Below are 7,712 nucleotides of genomic sequence, written 5' to 3'. Positions count from 1 at the left end.
TAGTAAAAATACTTCTTCTGTGTCAATCAGTGGGGGACTCCCATGCACACCCATTCGGGGACAGTCAGGAAACACTTGTGTTTGTTGATGGCTCTAGTGACCAAGACATTCACTGCCCATGTGTTATATGAGGAATTTAATCTTCCTGCAGGCCCCGAGGTAGGTAGGTCTGGAGGTTCTTTCTTCCCACCCTTTCAAAGGGCGATCAAGGGGGCTGGAGGAGGTGGTGGGGGTGCAGAGGTGAGTGGGCCCCAAGACACACAAGGTCTGTCCTGTCAGTCAGGTCAGGGAGACAGACAATTAGAAAAGGAGACGCAGAGTCACCTGCTCCAAAGCCTGGCCTGGGACCGCATTTGAAAGCCCCCTGGCCCTGCCTCAGGTGCTCGGGTAAGTGAAATGGGCACCAGCTCTGCTCTCTAGGTGAGGAAACTGAGGCAGGGAACATGAAGAACCTGTGCTAAGAAGTGGAAACTAACCACTTCCTCCCAGAGGAAGAAAATTCTTGGGCCGTGTGTGTGCACACAGGGGCGCTGAAGCAGCCATCAGAAGACACACGCCGCCTCAGGACCACCCTTCCCAGCCAGCCCGGAACTAGCAGGATATGACTTCTGAGTGGAGCCGTCCAGGGCAGGGGGCCCCGTGACCCTTTGCTTAAAGTCAAGTGCCTAGTCTTAAAGGGCTGGGAGGATGGCCAGAGGGCAGAGGCGCTCACCCCACGTGGCCACGCAGGAGGCCGCATCACCACGTGTCTGGGGAGAGTATCCCTCCCCCGGGCTGGGGCATGCTTTCTGGTCAGGTCAGCCAACTAGAGAAACACAGACCTTTCTTCCTGCCTTTTGATGGGTTCGATTCCCACCAAAGAGTGGGATTGGAAAGAGCTGGGGCACCCCCCATCCCGCCACGGGGAGCCACCCAGGACGTGCCTCTGGCAGCAGAGAGGAAACAGGGGGGAAGCTTTGGTCTCTTTTCTCAGAAGGGTGTCAGCATTCCCCTTGGAGATGGAACTGGGTTGAAGAGACCCCCGCCTCCCCAAACCTCAGGCATGTTTCACCACTTGCAGAGGGTCTTTTAAGAAATTCAATAAATCACTCCGTGGGGTCAGCTCTGCACAACGTTGATAACTGAGGATGGACAGATGGGTGGTCACGGCCACCCCTGGAGTTAGTACACCACGGAGAGGAGCTGGGTTCCCCGCACAACCTCTGAGGGCCCAGGGGGTGAGAGAGGCAAAGCGCCTCCCTCCAAATCTGATATGAAGTTTAAAAAATGAAAAAAACTTTTAAATGTCTGTGAATTTTGCTGTGTGCGCCATTCTATAGCCTCGCTTGTTCAAATATTTTTGAAAATCACATATTATTTTCGGGTGTAGATCGGTACAAAGTTTTCAGAGGGAATATTTCACATGTGCTTCCGTTGAGTTCTGCTGAGATAGAGTGTTTAGGGCTTCCCCCCACGTCCCTACACTATTTGTAATTATAAAAGATTGCAGCGATCTCTTTGTCCGTCATTAGAGAAGTGGCTGGATGAACCGTGGTGACATCCATTTAAGGAATACTATTTACTATTCGGTTGATGGACAGGATGCAGCAGAGAGACGTGTACAGGCCTGGGGAGAGCTGTCAAAAGCTAAGACAAGAGGAAGGACTGTATGGTTTGGTTGATCCCAAAAAAAAAAAAAAAAAAAAAGGTGCACATCGGTACATATTTAGTTAAATGACTGTATGTGCCTAAAAAGATTTGGAAGCCACAGCGACTAGTTTAACAGTGATTACTTTGGGGGCGCGCACCTTCTTCTGTATTTGAATCTGTTACAACAAGTCAGTTCCGCTCCTGCCACATAAAAAGAGAGACGAGAAACACGTCACTTACCTTGGGATAAAATCATAGATCCAAGAAAGTGCCCCCTATCTACCCCGTGCGTTCTGGCCACATGCTCATCAATACTGCATCTGCGTGTCCAGGTTGAGAAGTATGCCCCCAGTGGGTGGTCCGGCCACTGGACGGCTTCGAGGGTCCCCTGCCTGCCCCCCGTGCTGGACACAGACTCAGGCCTTTCTCTGCCAGCCGAGCCGGGCATCGGAGGCAACACTGTCCAGTGCTGGCTTCTACTTTGACGGGCTGAGCCTTTCCCTCTTTCTGGAAGTGGTGGATGGCAGGGCGGATGCCTCTGAAAGTGCCCCTAGAGGGAGATAATGGACCCCATTGTCTGTGGCTAAGAGGATGCCCGTCCCTGCCCCTTAAGTCTCATTCAGGGATACAAAGGGGCTCGGAACATGACAAAGACACATAGTTGAAGGAAGATTCACTGTCTGGTCTCCTCCTCTCTCTGTCTTAAGAAATCCACATCCAACGACCGCTGATTTTTGCCAAAAAAAGCAAGGGGAAATTGTCCCAACACGTACAATGGGCAGTGCCAAGGGTAGAGGAGGGGGGCTGCCCAGGTCACCAGGATTAGATAGGGGACTGGTACTTTGGGTACCAACACGGCACCAGGACACAGGACACCGCAGGGCCGGGTGGCCAAAAAGGATGTGGATTCCGTGAGGCTCTGGCCCGGGGCTCGGCAAAGCCCCTGCCCCAATGTCCTGGGCACGCCATTGCCTGGGAGCCTGGGGCTGGGGGTGTGCTGGACGCGAAGGCAAGGAGGATGGGAGAGTGAGAGAGCTGGAACGCCTTGCTATACCCCAAGAGAGGGCGCAAGACGCTGCCATCCGCACGTCCCAGATGCTCCCAGGTTTTAGAGGGAAAAGAATTTGATTGCAACCAGAACGTGTGAGGAACAAAATAAGCTCGTTGTGGTGGACGTGCTGACCGGTCACCTGGCGAGCGGGGAAGGCCCAGGACGGAAGCTCCGGTCGGTCCTTGCAACCGTGAAGGGCAGAGCGGGCCGGGGCTGGAGGTCAGGGGCGAGGCTGGCAGAGCAGAGACTGTCAGTCAGCGTTGGGGAGGAGGGAGCTTCAAGGGGGCCAAAGGGCTGGTGGCGTCCGAGGCTGCAGAAGCCTCAGATGCAACAAGGGCTGAGTGTGTCCCCCGAGCGGCCACACCCCGTTGTTGGGGGAACCGGGGAGCGGCAGCCAGTGGGGGAAGTGCTTGCGGAGCGGGGGGGGGGGCAAACCCCACCTGGGAGAGGGCAGCAGCTGGAGGAGCCTGAGTCTTGCAGGAAGGGAATCTCCAGTGTGTTTGCAGGTGAGGGGAAGGGGGCTGCACGAGGGGCGGGGAATATGGACAGAGCAGAAACAAGGTCTGGCGGCATGACGAACACAGAGGCCCCAGGAGATGGGGGCTCCCCCTCACCGGGACCAGCAAGCATGCCGGGCACTGGAAGGGCAGAAGGTGAGGTGTGAAGTTCGCGATTTCGGCGTGGCAGTTCCACCCCGGGTATAGGGCTGAGGTGGCATGAACTTGAGAAAACCAGGAAACAGTGAGGAGATGGACAGAGAGAAATACACTCTGCAGTGCAAACACAGGCTGATGCGCCCCATTGTGCAACTGTGGGCCACGCCACATCAGGCAGAGTCTGAATTGTGCAGTGCACAACCTGCCCAACTGTACATGCCAGCCCTTTGCAGGAGCAGGATGTGACACTCACGTGGCTGTGTGTTCTCAAGAACAGGACTGTGAGCCAGGCCACCAAACAGCAAGGTGCTGCTGTGAACAGAGGACAGATGAGGAGACAGTAATGTCCACAAGTGGAGCCTTGAAGGAGAAATTTCTCCAGGGAGTGAATAAGGAGCTGCAGGGCTGGTGGACAAGGCAGGGATGCCAGCTGCTCCAGCTGCAGCCAAACAAGGGAGGTGAGAGCAAGGTCCTCCCCAGGGGACCCAGCAACCTCAGGGACAGCAGCAGCGCAAGCTCGAGGCTGGGCACAGTGCTGGGCACAGCAGTGCCAGCCTCAGCTGGATGGCTGAGGAGGCTCCATGAGGTTAAATCCTTGCCCGAGGGTGGAGCCAGGGTTTGCACCCAGGCGTGGACCGAGGTCAGCATCTTTCTAGACCTCAGGAGGCTCACATGTCCGAGTCCAGCACCCGGCCGGCATGCAGCCCCTGGTCCTGGGAGGGATGGGGCCTGCCTGAGATCTCCGGCAAGAACAGAGAAATCAAGTCAGTCTTAATTAAGTCGCACACAGGGACCGGGGGTCCGGAGGGGCCGCGCCACCTGCCCACAGCTCTCATTGTGCACAGCTAATCCCGTCCAGGTGTCTGCTGGCAGCCCCTGATCAATTAGTCACTGCGCTTGAAGCTGAGTGTAATTAATTATTCAATTTTGAACTGTTCCAGCTTAATGCGTCTGAAATGACATCATGCATCCTGGGGGTTCTGCAGGCGGGGACAAAAGGCAAACAGGTCTGAACAAAGCCCCCCGTGCACCTGACCAGCTCTGAATGGGCGCTAACCCTCCGCCGCCCAGCGCGTCCCCCACCTCCCCGCACCATCGCTCTGAGCAGCCGTCCAGCCCCCTACATGGGGCTGCTGACGCGGCCCATCCCGGGAGCCTCCGGGTCATGGACCCGCAACTTACGACGTGTCCTATCACCACCCCAGCTCCCCAACCCCACCAGGGGCCTGGCTCTTGGGCTGCAATCAACCTTGGGCCGCACCGGGAGCGACTCCCACTCCCCCTGCCCCGCGCCCCAGCTCTCTGCTGTCATCCCCTCTCAATCCCGGGCAGAGTGGGAAGCCTGGGGCCCCGTAGCCCCTGGGGAGATGGACGGGCCCCGTGAGGGGCTGCAGCCTGCTTCCCATCAGAGTTTTCTCTCCTGCACGGGGCCCCCGCCTGCCCCAGAGATACGGTCAGGGGCTACAAGCAGCGGGCAGGGCTCCCTCCTGGTTGCGTCTTTCAAGGGGAGGTGGTGGATCCCTTGAGCCACCCGGCCCTGCACCACTGAGGCCAGAGAGCGTCCAGGGGGCTCTCCTGTCCTGCCTCCCCCTGTCCTCCGCTGCCGTGACCCAGGCCCGCCCCTGCTCAGTAGCCCCTTCACAGAACTGGCACCCTCGCACGGGCATCCACCCAAAGTGACAACGGTCTCTCCTGAACAGTCCGTGGCTCCCGATCACCTTGGTCAAATGCAAGCCCTCGGCCCTGGCTGCAAGGCCCCCGTATCGCCACCCTGCTCCCCCCTTCCCCCCTTCTCCCATCTTTCTCTTCATGCACCATTGACACTCTGCTGGTCCCTGAACTCTGGGGCTTAGAGTGGCCTTCCCAGGCCCCAGGGCCCCACCTCTGCCTGCCCAGCAGCCCCTTATTCTTCCCTCTGTCTTCCCAGGCCCGCAGCAGGCCCTGCCCTACGGCGCCTCTTATCTCAATGCAGACTGCGCGTGTGTTTACAAGGCAGTTCCAGCTGGGGGTCTGGGGGGCAGCGACCTCTCTCCCTTGGCTGTGTTTTCCGGGCACCCAGCACAGTGCTTAGCACACAATGGACCCTCCAGAAATGTTTGTTGAATTCATGAAGGAAGAAATTATTAAATCGGCCAAATTGAACTCGTTATCTCCCCCTTCCTCCCTGCCAACAAGGGAGGCCTCGCACCCGCATCTGGGAAAATGGTGTCATTATCAGCCGCTCAGGCCGCGCAGCTGCAATGCCGGCCACTTCATCCTCTCCTCTCTTCGCTGCCCAGGGCCGTTGTGTTTATCCGGGCTGCCTCAGAAAAGACCCCCAATCCTGCACTTCTCCACCCCCATCCCCCAGCCTAGCTCAGGCCTCATGGTCTCCACCCAGCCTCCACCCGGGGGGCCCTGCCTCCACTGACCCCCACCCTCCAAGATGGGCCCCAACTGGGCTTTCTGAAATTCAAACACGAACTGCTGTGCTTTAAAATGCTCAGAGGACCCAGCAACTCCATTTCTAGGTGTACGCCCAGAGGGATGGAAAGCAGGGACTTAATAGATATTTGTAAACCCACGTTTACGTCGTTCACAATAGTCAAAATGTGCAGACGAACCAAGTGTCCATCGATGGATGAAGGGATAAGCAAAATGTGATATATACATGCAGTGGAATAGTACTGTCTTAAAAACAAACTCTGATACCTGCTGTAACACGGACAAGCTTTGAAGACAGTATGCGCAGTGAAATAGGCAGTCACGAAGGGGCCAATTCTGTGGGATTCCATTTACATGAGGTTCCTGGAGGGGTCAGATTCATAGTGAAAGAAAGTAGAAGAGTGGGTGCCAGGGGCTGGGGAAATGCGGATTGCATGCCTCATGGCTGTAGGGTTTGAGTGTGGGAAGATGAAAAAGTCCTGGAGATGATGGTGGTGTGATGGTCGCACAACAACGTGAACGTACTTAATGTCACTGAACTGTACACTTCAAAATGGTTAAAATAGCAACTTTTCTGTTATGCATATATAACTACAAATTTTTTAAATCCTAAAAAGGATTTTCTAAATGCTCAGGTGCATCAAATGTCCTCCGCTCCCCTCACCAGCCCTGCACAGCCTCCTGCCCGGCCTCTACCTTCATCTCAACTCCCTCCACTCTGGGTGCGCACCCTTCCCCCTGGGCACCAGGCTCCCCATCAAGCTCCCTGCCTCTGCACAGGCCGCTCCTTGTCTCCCCCAAACCTGCCCACCGCACCCAACCTGCGTGCTCAGTACCCTGCCAGGGCTGGAACGTGTTCTGTCTCCTGTGTCCCCCACAGGCCTGGAAATGCCTGGTAACAACACAACACTATGTAAATATTGGGTGAACTAGTGATGGAAGGAATGAATGCTTGGGTCTCTAGTGCCCCCCCCAACCTGCCTGTGGCTTTCCCTGCTGTTATTACTTCTTGCTCCCCGAAACTTACAGCTCCCACCCTGCCAAGTCTCCCAAGAGGAGGAGGCCAGGTGAATCAGAGACAGAAAGCATGGCCCCGTCCAGCTCCTCCGAGCAGTCCCCCATGGCCACGCACTCTGGGCAGTGGGACAGTAGCCCTGAGGTTTGGAGGAGCCAGTGCAGACCCCTAGGCCTGGGCCACACACACCCCAACCGGCAGGTCCCTCATTTCCAGGGTCCCCTGGGGAAGAGCGAGTGTCTTACATCACCCAGAACAGGACTCACATGCTGGGTTGTTCCTGCCCCGTGTTCCTGACTTTTCACTCATTTGTTCAGGGTGAGAGCCACTTTGGGGTCAGATGGACAGAGCCTCAGTCTCCCCCTTTGTGAAGTGGGAACTGCACATCCTTTGTGACTGGGGGTGACGACACAACAGCAATTGCTACAATTTGCCAGACTGTCCCCGGCAAGCACCGTGGAGAGCGCCCGGGCTCCAGCCACAAGGAAGCCCACACAGCTCGGGGTCCAGTGCAGAGACAGAAAGGAAGCCAGGAGTTCCAGGATTAATTCTTCCTCAAAACCAGTGAAGAGCCACAGAGGGCCATTTCAGGGGACATTTGGATGCATCAACTCAACACACATCCACCAGGAGACACGGACTCCGCGTCACTGGAACCAGATGCAGCCTGCGGGGCCGCTGGAGGAGGCGGTCCCACTGCACACACGGGTGAGCGCTCTGCATCCACCCTGAAAGCCACACGACAGGGGCCACGGGGGTGGGAGAGCACAGGGCACGATTCACTTACAGAAGAAACACGCACAAGCAAACTGAGCTGTGGCTTCAGTTGATTTATAGTGTCAGACAACAGAATGGCAGTTCCTGGCCAGAGGGCGCAGGGGTGTTTGCCACTGGGGAGAGCATGAGAGCGCTTCCGGGGTACAGAAATGTGCCAGGC

The 7,712-nt window shown here is 56.6% G+C and overlaps 1 long non-coding RNA gene across 1 annotated transcript; it reads right to left on the bottom strand.

Moving 5' to 3' along the window:
• Positions 1-229: 229 nt before the first annotated feature.
• LOC125963443 (uncharacterized) lies at positions 230-7,080 on the bottom strand. Its single transcript, XR_007475438.1, has 3 exons — positions 7,042-7,080; positions 1,788-1,830; positions 230-272 (listed from the first exon to the last, which is right to left on the bottom strand). It is a non-coding gene; the product is annotated as an uncharacterized LOC125963443 (long non-coding RNA).
• Positions 7,081-7,712: the final 632 nt, after the last annotated feature.

Source organism: Orcinus orca, chromosome 2 (assembly GCF_937001465.1).
Source record: "Orcinus orca chromosome 2, mOrcOrc1.1, whole genome shotgun sequence".
NCBI lineage: Eukaryota > Metazoa > Chordata > Mammalia > Artiodactyla > Delphinidae > Orcinus > Orcinus orca.
This window is presented reverse-complemented; position numbering and strand designations above follow the sequence as displayed.